Genomic DNA, 14,534 nt, shown 5'->3' with positions numbered 1-14,534 from the left:
GAAGATAAGCTCATTAAAATATTGTCGATCACATGATGGGCCATTCTCCAACCCTGGCCAGAATGGATGGATGGAAAAAGAGACTATAGCCTTATTCTGGCAGAAACAGGACATTTTCCAATCAACCACGCTACACTTCCCACTCAGTAGCTGATCAAAACATTGAAATTATAGTGCTAAAGCTTCTCATCTTTTGATGCTATCCAATGCCCTCTTACAGAATAGAAGTATTCCTGCTTTTCTTTTTGGCTTGCACAGATCTATAAATACTGGGGAAGTTTATTTGTGGTTTCCAATAATTGAATAAGAAACATGAGAATACAATAGTAATATATTAAACTCAACTATTGACTTTTCAAAAAATGTGGAAGTAGGCTTCTCAACCAATATAAAATGACTACTTGCTGTCCCGATAAATCCCACAAAACTCAGAGCAGAAGTCCGGGAAAGCGCATCTCATTGTTCATGCTCATGCACACAAAGGAGGTGTGTATGTTACAGCTTGGACTTGGGGTCTCTGTTGAGGAGGCTTGTTCACACAGTTTCCTAAAATGGTTTTAGACCATTGGGAGCAAGAACATCAGACACCGATTGGATGGGAGGGATTGTAAGGATGTAAGTATTCAATTAAACATTATGTCTTGTCTTTATAGTGGGTAAAACCAGTTTCTCCATGATCTCATCACTCTGTGATGTGAATCTTCCTCGTCAGAGATGGGATTTGCTCAGCCTGTGGTTAAACAACACAGCAGGAGAGTTTTGTATTGGGCTAAGCCACAATAGCCTATTATTTCAAAGGGATTCAGTGGATCGACCATGTTTCCCTATTACTAAAACAGAAAGTTCTCCCTTATAACCATTTTTCACCCAACAAGAATTACCAACTGACTCTGTCCATGGTCCAGGGCGTAACAATATCAACCAGAATCTGTTAATTCAGTCGGATAGAAGGCACAGTATACTTTAATGTAAGAACTACTCAGAAGTGACATTAAGTGTATTTGGTAAATGTAAAAGTGACTTCTTTGTCTTGACTGAGTACTCATTGGTGTTGCAACATCACTGCATTTTAAACATTCCACAAAACTCTCTCAGGGTCTATCACAGTTACTGTGCGAATCTTGGGAAAAGATAAGAAGGTTTTCAGCCAAGTTTCTTTGTTATTGGGAGAGTTTATTAAAGTCTCCACAATTACTAAACTCTTAATTTGTTTGACTTCAGTTAATTGTCTTAATTTCCTGTTAAATCAGGCAGATCAGACCACCCCTGGTGATGATTCAGTTTGAACTTCATTTCATCCTCGGCCCGTCTCCACACTGGGTCTGACAGTAGATATTATCGTAGCCTTCAGCTTCAGTTTCTGGGGAAACCCCACTAGTGGAGTGTAAGTTCTTCATAATGTTTGCATAATGGTGAAGTAATTGTTATTTCCTGTCCATAATTCCAGCAGTGACCCTCTGGTAGCCTGAGGACCGGTCCCACTCTGGGTGGCTGGAAAGAGGGCCGCGTTGGTTTGGAATCCCAGCCCAGGCTTGGAGGGCACTCTGAGGTTAACACAAAGCAGTAAGAGGCCCGTCCATTTCTAAAGGAACTGGATAACTGGCTGCACGCTCATTGTGACTTTTTTGCCATGTTTTTTGTGGGATTCCCATAAAACTAGTGTGTCTTGGGGGTGAAACTACAGGCTCATAACCTAAAGGCTGCCTTTGCCATTATAGGGAGTTTAGTTAGAGGAACATAAGACTCATCATGATCTAAAAGGATGAAGCCCCCATGGGAGAAGTCATCCCAGCTCCCCCACCCCCACACTATCCTGTACCTTTAGCCCTTATTTTTCTTCTCCCTTCCCCTTTATCCTCATACCTGATTTACACTGATCACTTAACCAGTTCCCAGCATCAGCTCCTTAACGGAACTCACTCAGTGGGCCATACCTCTTCTGCATCTCCCCAGTAACCCCCAAGCCAATCGCTGAAAACTTTACAACACTATTTGAATAAAATGTACCATTAGAATACCTTCATTTTCAACAACAGATACTGTTCCATCGGTGTACTGTGTATTAATGTGTCAACATTCATCTGTAAGAAAAGGTAGTTTTAGAAATGCCTTGTTATTGTTTTGTTGATTTTTCTTCTATATTTGTTTCTTTCTTTCTGATTGGTCTTGCTAAAAGTTTGGTTCAGAGAACTGTAAATTCTACTGACAGATTCAACCTCATTATGTCGCATGTCCCTGTGTGACATCCAGCACAATTTAAACAGAAAAACCACAATATAAATTTGAAGTTATGTCTAGTTGATAATATTGCTTTGGGGATGATATTCCAAGACTTGGCAGTGATTTATACTGTTATATTTTGGAACGGATGATTAGGCACATGAATCAAACAATTGTTTTTTACATTGAAGAAAGATGTTTATGAAGCATATCAAAATTATCTACTTTCTGGGAACATGTTGTGTAATGTCAGCATTGGAAACAAGCTATGAGTCTATCCTATATTTATTAACAGTGCGGAAACAAACAGAATTAAACTGCACATGATGTGACTATTAGTGTTTGCTCTATGGAATATTAAACGACAAATAAACATTCTATGATGCAATTATATTCGAAAACCATTACAGCAAAACTTTGGAGGAGATGTTGACAGCCTGCTCAACATTACCTAATAAATCTATCCTAGCTAAAACTACCCAATAAGGGAAAATGGGAAGGAACAGTATTTTACATTTTCTGGCTTTTCTGCATCTCCAGCTGAGCAACAGCTCAACAGCTGTGAAAGACATCAGAAAACCAGGCAATCTTTATCTTGTGCAGATAACTTTAGAGGCAATCTTGAGCCAAGACATTAAAAGGTTGTAATAGAGAAAGTCTGCAATGCTTCCCAGAAGATAGGCGTCAGTGAATGGAGAATGGTGGGAAACGTCAATAAAACAGAGCAGTTAACGCAGGCCTCGCGATCTACCACATCAGAAACACAGCGGGTTTAATGAAAGAACTGGGATTGTCAACATCACAACACTCAGTGTAGCCGTCCATCATTGCAGATAGAGAACATACCCTGAATAACAAGGCAAGGGAGGAGATACCGAGAGGGAAAATAAGACAACAAATGCTGTTTTGAAATCAGAGGATCCTTCCATGGAAATATGCAAGAGGAAGCCTGTGTACATATAGGAGAGCTATCTCAGTCAGCAGTCTCTTCCTCCAGATGTCAATGGGCCCAGCGCTGCCGTCAGAACAGTGACGTGGCATCGTGCTGATACAAGACACTCCCTAGACCTGGATGTCCGGTGGACATCCTCACCAGGAGCTCCACTGATCTTCTGGACAGTGGGGTCTGTTAATGAGAAGAGCAGGGCAGGAAGGGAGGCTCCTGGACGTGAGCGGCCAGCAGGCCAGTGTTTACCTTGGCCCTGGCTGGAAAACAAGTGGACAACGACCGTTTTATTGTTGCTATTGAGAATAGCTAGTCACACACGTGCACCATTCATTATGTCCAGAAACGAGGTCCTTTATCCCTGCAGGAAGAGCACAGGGGTCATCCAGATTTACTCTCGAGGGTTGTTCAGTGAAGAAAACAAACACGGCAAATTATCAGCTGAAGAATTAACAAACTACTGATAGTTTCAACAAACAACGTTCATTAAGTGTCACAGACATGCACAAAGAAACTTACTTCACAGAGTGGTATGAATATTTATTAGTGTACAGTATGTTAGAAAAATGGTACACAGTGAAATGGCAAGGTATCGACTGTAAGCTAAAGTCTATGTGTGAAAAACAATTTATAAATGTATACATTGCTCATGGAAATCGTGGGATGTTTGCATAATGCAGTAAAATATTGCAATTGGTTTATTGGTTTTAGGACAAAATATCTACAATCTATAGTTTTAAGTAGAACATTCAAATAGTAATAAATTGTGACCCAAATTATAGTTCTAAAACAGCTATTCTGAGTTAAAAAGTTCATTGACAATCAGTCTTATTGGGTGCTTTTATTTAGCAAAACCTTTGCAATAACATTTGACCAGAATCATAATATAAGAGACACAGAACAATAAATGGTTTCCATAACTGATTATCCGGCATAAACTATTTCATTTGGAATGTATTTCTTTTTACAGACCTAAAATATTTTTCTATATATTTTGTGAGGCATGTTAAGCCATATTCATGTGAGATCACCTAGTTTCAATTTGGCTATAGATCTGCTGGTAAATTCAAGTCTAAAGATGATTAAAATCCAGCCTGAGTATTAATGAAATAATCTGCCGAGACTGTAACAACAGTACTGAGACACAGGGAATAACTCTTAACTTCTTAAATAGAAATTTACACCAGGGATGATTTGGTCCTCAGGGGTAAAGAACCTTAAGACTAGCTGGGGTAACATATTGGACTACTCTGAACTCAACAGAAACAATGAAAATATATTTAGCAGTGCAGATGGTCTGTTTTTCGTCATACTAATGACCTTCGATCTTGTGAATGTTTTAAATCATGCACCTGCCCAAAGTTATTCTAGGACAGCCAAGCTAGCTGTAACAAAACGCCAAAAATTCATAACAATCCAAACAAATGATATGTGGTTTGTCTTGTTCACTCTGTATGAATTCACAGAGAATGCTGGGTACTTAATCTTTGGAAGGCAAAACGTTTTTTAATAGTTGCTCTACTGACTTGACTATGACAAGTTGTAATTTGGTCCTAAAATTCATTGACGTCTAAATGACTCCCTAGTCTGTACACACTCTATGCTACAGAATCCTGGAAAAGGAACGATCGAGGAAAGCAGAAGAGAGAACAGGCACCTTTCAGAAACAACACATTTGTTGACAAAAATCAGCCGGTAATATGTTCACTGGGTATTAATTTGTGGAGAGGAAATTATTTCAATGACTTGATTAGTTTCCAAATCAAATTTAAAAATAACACTGGAACACAATGGAGAGGTTTTTTTTTAAAAACTTTTCTGTGAAAAGACACACGCTGGAATACAGTTTCTATTGGATACATGTTATATTGCCAAGGTATTAGAACATAATATGTTCTAAGATTATCAAACATCAGCTATAATTCAGATAACATTTAGATAATGCTCATACATGTCTAATTCTTTGCGTTACTCACAATATTCGCATTGTTTATATTGCACTATATGTTTACATTGCACTACTTGTTTACATTGCACTATATGTTTACATATTGCATACTGTATTTGCATGTGTCTTTTTGAAGCACCTTAATTTGTATTTATCTTTTGTGTATATTTTGTGTTTTCTGACTACCGGAAGGACATGCAGGTTTTAATTGTGCAGTATAACTGACAGTTTTTCTTTGCATATGACAACAAACTCTAGAATCTTGTATTTCATAAAAAGCAGATCTGTTAAACATAAAATCAAGTAGTTCCTTAATGTCTTGTATACAAGGGTGGCTCACTGCCTTGTGATTTTTTTTTTTCTCATCCTGGGTCAATCTCGTCCATTAAACTTTATGCTAGTATTTCTGGTTTCTGATCTCCGTACATCACACAACTCACAAGCCCCTGAGAAGGTCAACAGGCTCCACGGGTAGTTAAGAGACTGCTAGACAGCTCCGGCGGAGATGGAGAAGGCATCGGCTGTAGTGTCAGGGTCAGGCGACAAGCGCAAGACAGCCAACCAGTGTTTTGTCCTTTTCAGCTCACGATTTATTGCTTCCCTTGACTCCACAAGCCAGAGCTCCACCTCTACTGACTTCCAGAAACCTAGCCTAGTCCTCAAAGGGACTACTGTTACAGACCGAGTGCCCACCCTCCTCTTTTTTTGGTTTTTGCGAGTTTCTGTGTTGACAATTCAAAATACTCTTTAGGAAGGAAATGGGATCCTCTATGTCTTGAACTTTTGTTGCTCAGTATTACTGAACTGCCATTCTACAATCCTGTAGATTCAAAAATATACGTCTAATATTTGTTCATTTTTATTTAGATTTTTGGAACTTGGTCTGTTTTGTCTGACATATTTTTCAGTTAATGGCTATTCTATGCATATGTTTTACGGCCATATCCCTGAGCTCTCACATTTTAATGGCCCTGTACAGGCAGTCCAGCATCGAAATGCATCTTTGCAGAGATCCCAACACACATCTACTCCGGGAAGACTAACCATGCAGTTATTTATGTGGGCTGGCAAGACGCTGTGAGAAAGGCTGCCAGCTCATCACTGTTTATGAGAGTGTCTTAGGACCCTGTCCACAATGTGGGCGCAAAGTGTGCCAGTGAAGACATGTCCATGTGGACGTGCTTTCGAGCATGGTGTGCAAACACAGCAAACCACCCACTTGGGAATATACTTCAATGAGGTCATTTCAAATAGGGTGCATAGTTTACCGTAATTTGTGTTTTTGTCTAGTGTACTCTCTGCTTTGATTAAAGTGGCAGTATTTCCATATTTGCACTGATTTAGCTTTTGTCCACAGTGACATACAAGTATTACAAGCATACAAGTTTTTATTATGCAGAGTTATTATTAGCATTTAGAGTTTTGGAACATAGCAGACAATGGGCTTATTTTATTTATGTTAGACAGTGTAGGGAGATAGAGTCACATGAGGGAGGTGTCAGTTATTCTGGGTGCCCAGGGAATTTACAATCTTCTGCATGGCTAGAGAATTGTCCAGATTTGCAGGGTCTGTTGTCTATTTTTTTCTAGCTGCCTGATGCTCCATAGATTTACTGTTTCATAACATGTGTAGTAAGTGACATTAAAGAGACTTGACTTGACTGCTCTCCTTAGCAGATTAAGGTTAGTGTTAGGGCTGGGTTTGGCATTCTGAACACTGGTGTCCCACAAGGCTGTGCGCTCAGGCCTTTGCTACACTCTCGATTCACTCATGCCTGTGTTGCCAGGAGTAATGCTGACGCAATCCTCAAATTTGCCAGCAGCACGACAGTGCCGGGTTTAATTCATAACAGCGTTGAGAAAGCCTACCAGAAGGAGGTGCAGCTCCTAGCAGACTAGTGCACCAAGAACAAGTTGTGCCTCAACCACAGCAAAACAAAAGAGCTAATCACCAACTTCATAAAACAGGGAGCAAATCACAGACCCATCTTGATGAAGGGAACAGTTGTAAAGAGAGTTATGAGTTAAGTTCCTGGGGATCCACATAATTCAAGACTTCTCATGGGCTTGTCAAATCTTCCTCCCTCATCAAGAAGGCCTACCAACGCCTACACATCTGCGGGAAGCTGCATAAGTTCTACATATGCACAGTGGAGAATATTTGGCAACCCCAGTGTGTCTGACAACAAGGATCTGCAACGTGGTGGAAAAACAGGAGAGTAAATCACTGTGACTGCCAGTCAGGACATTCACGAGTAGAGATATCTGAGTAAAGCTCTCTGCATCATTAGATACTCTTCACACCCAGCTTTAAAAATACTTTCAGTTTTATACATATTCTCATAGTTTACATACGTAGGCTGCTTTTTCCATTTTTTGTGTTGTATTTCACTACTTTTGTATATTGTCTATGAATAATGTCAACGCTTCTGTATTGCGTTTTTATTATGCTGTAAAGATATGAATTGAAACATAAGTTATAGTTAGGGTTAGGTTTAAGGTTAGGGTTAGGTTTGCTATTAGGGTTAGAGCTAGGGTGAGGGCTAGGGCTGTGTTTAGGGTTAGGGCTCAGATTAGGGCTAATATGCAGATAATGTGTTCCATGGTATGTTTCCTTATTGTTTGTGCATAACTTAATTCGTTTTCTGCCAATTTTGAACCATTATTGGCATATATCTGTTATAAAAAAAAAGATTAAAAAAGATGATGTTGTTTTAGTGATATGTTGTTGTTTGAGTTGTAATGACCGCGGTGATCATCGCTTTGGGGTACCAACTGGCGTGGTCTCCAAGGCAAACTTTTTCATTTGCCCAGATCCTAACCACTGTTCACAATTGGCTGACATAAATGTGTCAGCAGGACTAATCATGCAATTATTAGCATGCTTTACACCAGACGGCATTTTAAATATTGTAAATTAATATGTGTATTTGTCTATTCCTGGTAATAGTAGATGTTGTAACCATGTAATGTTTGATATGGAATACGTGTGTTTCATTAGCGTGTAACAGTGAGTGTTGTGTACATTTTTGGCTTCCCTGTCTGTGCTGCTGCTAGTATTAAACTAATGCTAACTGTTAATAATGAGAGCAAGTTCCATTTTAAAAGAACTGACATCTCATTTATTAAAATGGCTCACGCACTCGCCACAATCAGTATCTGGGTCTAGGGTTGTGGCGTGACATAAAACGCGCCTTTGGTGCCCTCATTTTAAGTACACGGCAGGTTGTTTACACCAATGTGTTCGATTTCGATTCCGTTTTGTCCGATCGTTGTTTGTAGTGTACATCCAGGTTCAGCCCCCGGGTACTCGATTTGTTTAAGAAGTGGGCTGGCATGTTTAATTTGCTTCAGGCATTTTTAGTTAGTTGACAGTGAGTCCTTAAAACGGGAATATGCAAATTCAAAAATATCTGAATTCCCACGGGAAAAAAATGACAGCACTAAAGGGTGAAAAAATGTCTCAAAGGACTTTGTGAGTTGAACTCTACTTACTACAATTCATAGCTGCCACGTTAATGTTCATGTGTAATTGTCTGAACAGGACAATTATTTGTAATTAATTTGTCATTCATTATTCATAATTCATCTTATCTACCCCTCCTGGTGTTAGTGTTGCTTTGTGGGTGTGGTTTATTTTGTGTGCATTGATTTCTGCAGTAAGAAGCTCAGCTCTCTTCAGCTCTAGTACCTTTAAGCTGTGCAGAGCAAATTAGTTAGCAGGAATCTCTGCACAAGGTATTGTGACATGAGTTTTGCCTAAACCGGTCAGGAGCTGTACCTAATGTGATAATCTAATATTAAGTTGAATACTGATATGCATATTTTCAGCACTATCCCTAATGGGATTTCCCTCTGCAGACTTCACAACAATCCTTAACTGGACTTGACAACTAGACAACAAGCATTGCCCCCTAAGAAATAAATGCGAGATTTTTCTTCAGCTGAAGTTCTGTCCCTGAATGTAAACTCTGCCTTCCCAGACGAAGAATAGCACAAGAGAAAGTGACACTGCGGGGGTTGCTTTTGATTAGCATAGACGCAGTTCTATACTGGAAAACCCTTAATTAATGGGGTTAATTTGATTTCACACATTTCTATAGTGGGTCTTTAAACTGTCTCCCTCTGTGTAACATGATCTTTGAAAAGGGGATTGTTTGTGTAGGTTTTTCAGTATGGGACATACAGCATTAACATCACTACAAAATGCCAAACTAATTTAGTTGAACTCCAGTTTAACATATTCCTATAGTCACTGTCAACATTTATTCTTTTTTTTTTGCTTCTGGTCCTTAAATACTCCAGTGCACCATAAAGAAAAAGAACAGGCAATTAGAAACTAAATGCATAATGACTTTTTCTAATAAAGACGTATTAAGAATTTCCTTTTATTATTCTTACTATTATTCCTAATCACATTTAGATTTTTATTGTATTAATATTGTACTATTTTAAGAAATAATGTGTGTATAAAGCTAATTTCTAATATACTTACACCAGAATATCATGGTAAAATAAGGCACTATAGTCATAATAAAGTTTTCTAACGTCTGCCAGCTTTGGACGCAGACCACGTCTTTGTCTGGTATCTGCAGACCCAGCCCATTGAAAGGGGGCTTTTCCCAGCTGGAAATGACCCCCAGATCATGCATTCTGCAGCAGGAGACATCTCCATCAGCCAGAGACAATGTGGCTGCATCATGAAGCATCCATCCCAGTCCTGTCCTCATACTGGCCATTCTGGGGTCATCATGACCACGGCCGCCGTCTGCCTTCTTACTGTCCATTCACAGTGCAGCTCTGTGTTTTAACGGCAGACATTTCTTAATCTGTACTGAGCTTAATGGCATGCTATTGCGAATATCCGGGCGGATTGCATGAACATATAACTGTACTGGGGAGGATGGACAGTTGTCACGCTGTGTGGCAGAAAGTGGCGTGTGTCTTCACTCGATCCCCTATTGCCATACTGGCATGAAAATGTGGATTATTAAATAACGGAGCCGAAAAAATGTACCGAAATTGGGTTTCTCAAGCCTGTGGTCTGTATCTTTATTGAGGTCTATATCCTTCATATTCAATTATAATGAACCCTGGCAATTGATGTATTTTCCAAAAACGAATTAAGACAGTTTTGAAGGCCTTATCCCTGTGATTAATTTGTACATAGAATCATATAAATTTTGTTTTGCGACTGAGTTCCTCTTTATTTTTAACATTTGACAGCAAGTAGTAGTCATGTCCTGCAGGATGCTGATATCGAATGTAAATGAATCATAAAGAAGGTGATTTTTGACAACCATATATCAAGATCAAAAATACAGTTTTTCTACAGAATTGTTACAAAGTGCAGTTCTTCCTCCCATCTTTGTTTCACTCTCCCATTCAGGTGGCTTACATGCACATTTAAACCACACATGCTTATACACGTATGTGTAATCTTCAGCACACACTTATACACGTACGTGTAATCTTCAGCACACACTTATACACGTACGTGTAATCTTCAGAGCAGGAGGTAACATGAGAGAAGGACATGGCCTCGTAAAGGGCTTTTTCCAGTCCCTGAGATGGCGTCAAGAAAATACTATTTCACTTCTCTTTAAAGCAGTTCGGCTTTCCATGCAGCAGCTGTTAAACACAAAAAAGGGGGAAATGCTTTCTTTAAACCTCGAGAGCATTGTTCAGCACTGGTCAGCATAAAGGGGCACTTTTGTCAGAGAGCCTTTTATAGCTGCGCTTTCAAAGCCGCGAGTCTCTGTGGTGGCCAGATTTGCTGCCGTTCCCTGGCTATGTCAGCGATCTGCCTGATTGTGTGCAGGGCTTTCTTTAGATGTGGCACACTTTCCCTCAGGGTATTCACACCCAGCATCTGTCCTGTGCAGGAGTTTTACAAGCCCTCCCCTCTCCCCTCTCTCCAAGGGGGGGGGGGGGTTGGAAGGAACCCTGTTCATTAGAGCCTGACCACACACACCTGCTGGGAGGGGTCAAAGGGCACTGTCCACGCATGCCCTAGCCGCCACCGCTCTGCATGACAGTGGCCCTCCGCCATTCAGCCAAAGACTTATTGTCCTCCTTTGTGTCCAAGCGAAGGCAAATTCCCGCCTTTTCCGAAGACCTTGTGCCGGGATTCCTCCTCCGGGCCTGTCCACATCTCTCAGGGAATGTGCTCGTGGAGAGATCCAGAATAAATATCGTACCATATGAATTGCCATACAAGGAAGAAAACAAATGAAACTGATTAGGCAGCAGGTCTGCATCAGGCTAAAAGGTAGATGAGAGTAAGTAAGGCATGTTTTAAAATGCCCAGTGTTTTAAAAGTGTCTGGTGGATTGCAGGGGAAGTAATCAGGAACTTCTGATTACCGTTGCGTTCCCACCAGCTATTTAATTTGAATTAAAGATGTAACTGCCTGTGTTTTATTTGGAAAACAAGGCTAATTAAGTCCATTACAGAGGTTATGTGCATAACAATCGCAAGGCTGCCCTATCCTATTGAAATCTCCCCCAGCTTCTCCAGAGAGCCTTAAAACATGGTGACCCATTAATACTAGCTGGATGCCATAACATAACAGGTCCTAAGAACAATCGGTGCATGTGCAGGAAGCCGCCTCATCTCGGGCTCCACGCAGGATTGTGCTGACATCACTCTGAAGCGCATTCTTCCAGGGGTGACAATGGGACCTCACTGTGTCCGCGGCAGATGGCCTGCCTCGGGCCCTCTGCGGCGTGCTCCCTTTGTTAAAGGCTGTCTCTGCACGGCTAGACGCTAATCAATCTTGCGGCAGAATCAGGGAACACACTTACATTTTAATCCCAGCATCTGTGTCACAACAGTAGCATGTATTCTGTTACTGATATTACTGACCAAATATGTTAGGGTTAGGGTTCAGGTATAAAGTTACTGATATTACTGACTAAATGTGATAGGGTTAGGGTTCAGGTATAAAGTTACTGATATTACTGACTAAATGTGATAGGGTTAGTGTTCAGGTATAAAGTTACTGATATTACAGACTAAATGTGATAGGGTTAGGGTTCAGGTATAAAGTTACTGATATTACAGACTAAAAGTGTTAGGGTTCAGGTGTAAAGTTGGTAATATTACTCACTAAATGTGTTGGAGTTAGGGTTCAGGTATAAAGTTACTGATATATTAATGACTAGATGCCTTAGGGTTATGGTTCGGGTATAAAGTTACTGATATTACTGACTAGATGTGTTACAGTTAGGGCTGTTATATAAATGCCGATGCCATAAATGTGCATCATTCAGAATTGTGATGGTAAAAAGGGTCATTGACTGGGATATTTTAGTTTTATTTTTGCGCAGGGTTTATAAAATTCAGCATTAAAAAGGCAGGAATGAAACAGCAGGTAATCATGAGAGCAGGCCACTGAAATGTTGTGAACATGAGCCCGACTTTTTTAGGGAGCTCCAGAAGGTGCAGAATCTCCATAAATCCTCTTACTTACCCACTGTGGGTTTTTCCCCTGCCTTGGTCAATAGTCTTTCTGGAAAGCTCCATCCCAGCTTATACAATAAAAGGTGAGGTTGAGTGAGGGCATGAACCCACCCAAAAGGCAGGCATACACACACACACACACACACACACACACACACTGGGCTCTAGCAGATGTGTGCCTTCAGGCTGTGCACAGTGTGCATCGCAAATCCGAGGGGTGGGGGGGACACAGGACCCCCTTCGACCTGCCCATTAACACTCCGCCTCGCACGGCATTGCTGAAGCGCACCCCCGCCATCCACAGAACAAATCCATTCATCCATCCTCTAAACGCTCATCCTAGTCAGGGTCACAGGGTCGCTGGAGCCGACCCACAGAACATATGTACTTCTGCATTGTACCCAGGATTGATACCCAGCTACTGACTTACGTAAAACTGATTTGAGCAAATCTTCGACTTACGCAAGAAATACCGAATTTACGGAAATGCTTATGCAAAAAGACAAACTATTTTTCATTTGTTTATTATGTGTTCATTAACATGCAGTACTTGTATATGTTTGGCTTATGTATTTTTTGTTATGAAGAGTCTTGAATGACATGGAACGGTAAACCTGACTTACGCAAAATTTGACTTACATAAGGGCATGTACAGTACCAGTCCTAGCCGATGTGGCACCCTAAGCACGCGCCACCACCGGCACCCCCACCTGTGGCAAAGTGAAACTGGTTGCCAAGTTGTGGCCCCCTCAGAAGTTGGCGCCCTAGGCGGCTGCCTATGTCGCCTATAGGACCTGCCCTGGGTCTGTGAAAGGATATCTTAGGTCAGTCGAGAGCTGCCTGCATAGAGAAATACCTGGCAGTCGCCTGCTTTGTGAAAGTGCACCGGTCTGCAGACAGCGAGGGGAGCTCAGATAAACAAGCTGTAAATAAGCACAGCCAGCCCTTGGCTTGTGGGATGAATCCCCAAAACACTCCACAGTGCAAACCTCTCATCTCCTCAGCAGAAAGGAACTGGCCAGGCTGTTCCAGGATCCATTTTCAAAGTGGCTCTGCATTCCCAGCTCTGACGGGCAGGAGGCCCGTTTGAAGCACTCTAAGATGGCGTGTGTCCTGCATGGTAAGCGCTCTAGTTTGCATGCCATAATCCCCTGGCCATGATGCAAAAGGGTAGTGTTTCCCAACCCGGTTCTGAGGGACCCACAGACAGTCCATGTTTTTGCTTCCTCCCATCTCCCTACCAGGAGCAAAAATGTGGACTGTCTGGCAGGGAGCTTGGAGGGAGCAAAAACATGGACTGTCTGTGGGTCCCAGAGGACCGGGTTGGGAAACACTGCGCTAGGGGAAAATTCAAGGCCCTGCTTCCTGAATTACCATAAAGCTGTCTAGAGTCCAAGCAAGTTTGTTTTGGGGAGGGGCGGGACCTTTATTTAAGGTATCTTCCACATGTGTGTCCATGCAGCCCACAAACTGGTCCCCAAATAGCCCCACTCTCCATCTCAGCCCCGAATGGGACTTTTCACATTCCTGACAGATTACCCTGATTTTAATGAGAATGGCCACAGACAGAATAGAGTGAATTGGTATCTCCCTCACTTCACCCAGAAAACCCCTCTACACCCCATTCTGCTCCCCTCCGGTCCTAACACAGACTTTAACAGACTGCCCTTAAACAGCCGCACACACATCTGTCATTTTTGATGCGAGACAAAAAAGATTGACAGGCTAAGCTTAAAATTCTTAGATAAAGCCCAATGCATTGCATCTGAGTCATTAAAAAGCTAATGATTAACTGAAGATTATACAAATAATATTTAATTATCTAAACATTTAAGTATCTATAGGATGTTCTATTCATTTCAGACTTTCACTTTAGGTCAATTTAGAGTGACCAGTTCACATGGAACAGGTACTTCTGGACTATGGGAGGTACTGTAATCAGGTCAAATGCACACT

This window comes from Paramormyrops kingsleyae, chromosome 5 (genome assembly GCF_048594095.1).
Source record: "Paramormyrops kingsleyae isolate MSU_618 chromosome 5, PKINGS_0.4, whole genome shotgun sequence".
NCBI classification, from domain to species: domain Eukaryota; kingdom Metazoa; phylum Chordata; class Actinopteri; order Osteoglossiformes; family Mormyridae; genus Paramormyrops; species Paramormyrops kingsleyae.
The sequence above is the reverse complement of the archived record's forward strand: the minus strand, read 5'-3'. Positions refer to the sequence as shown.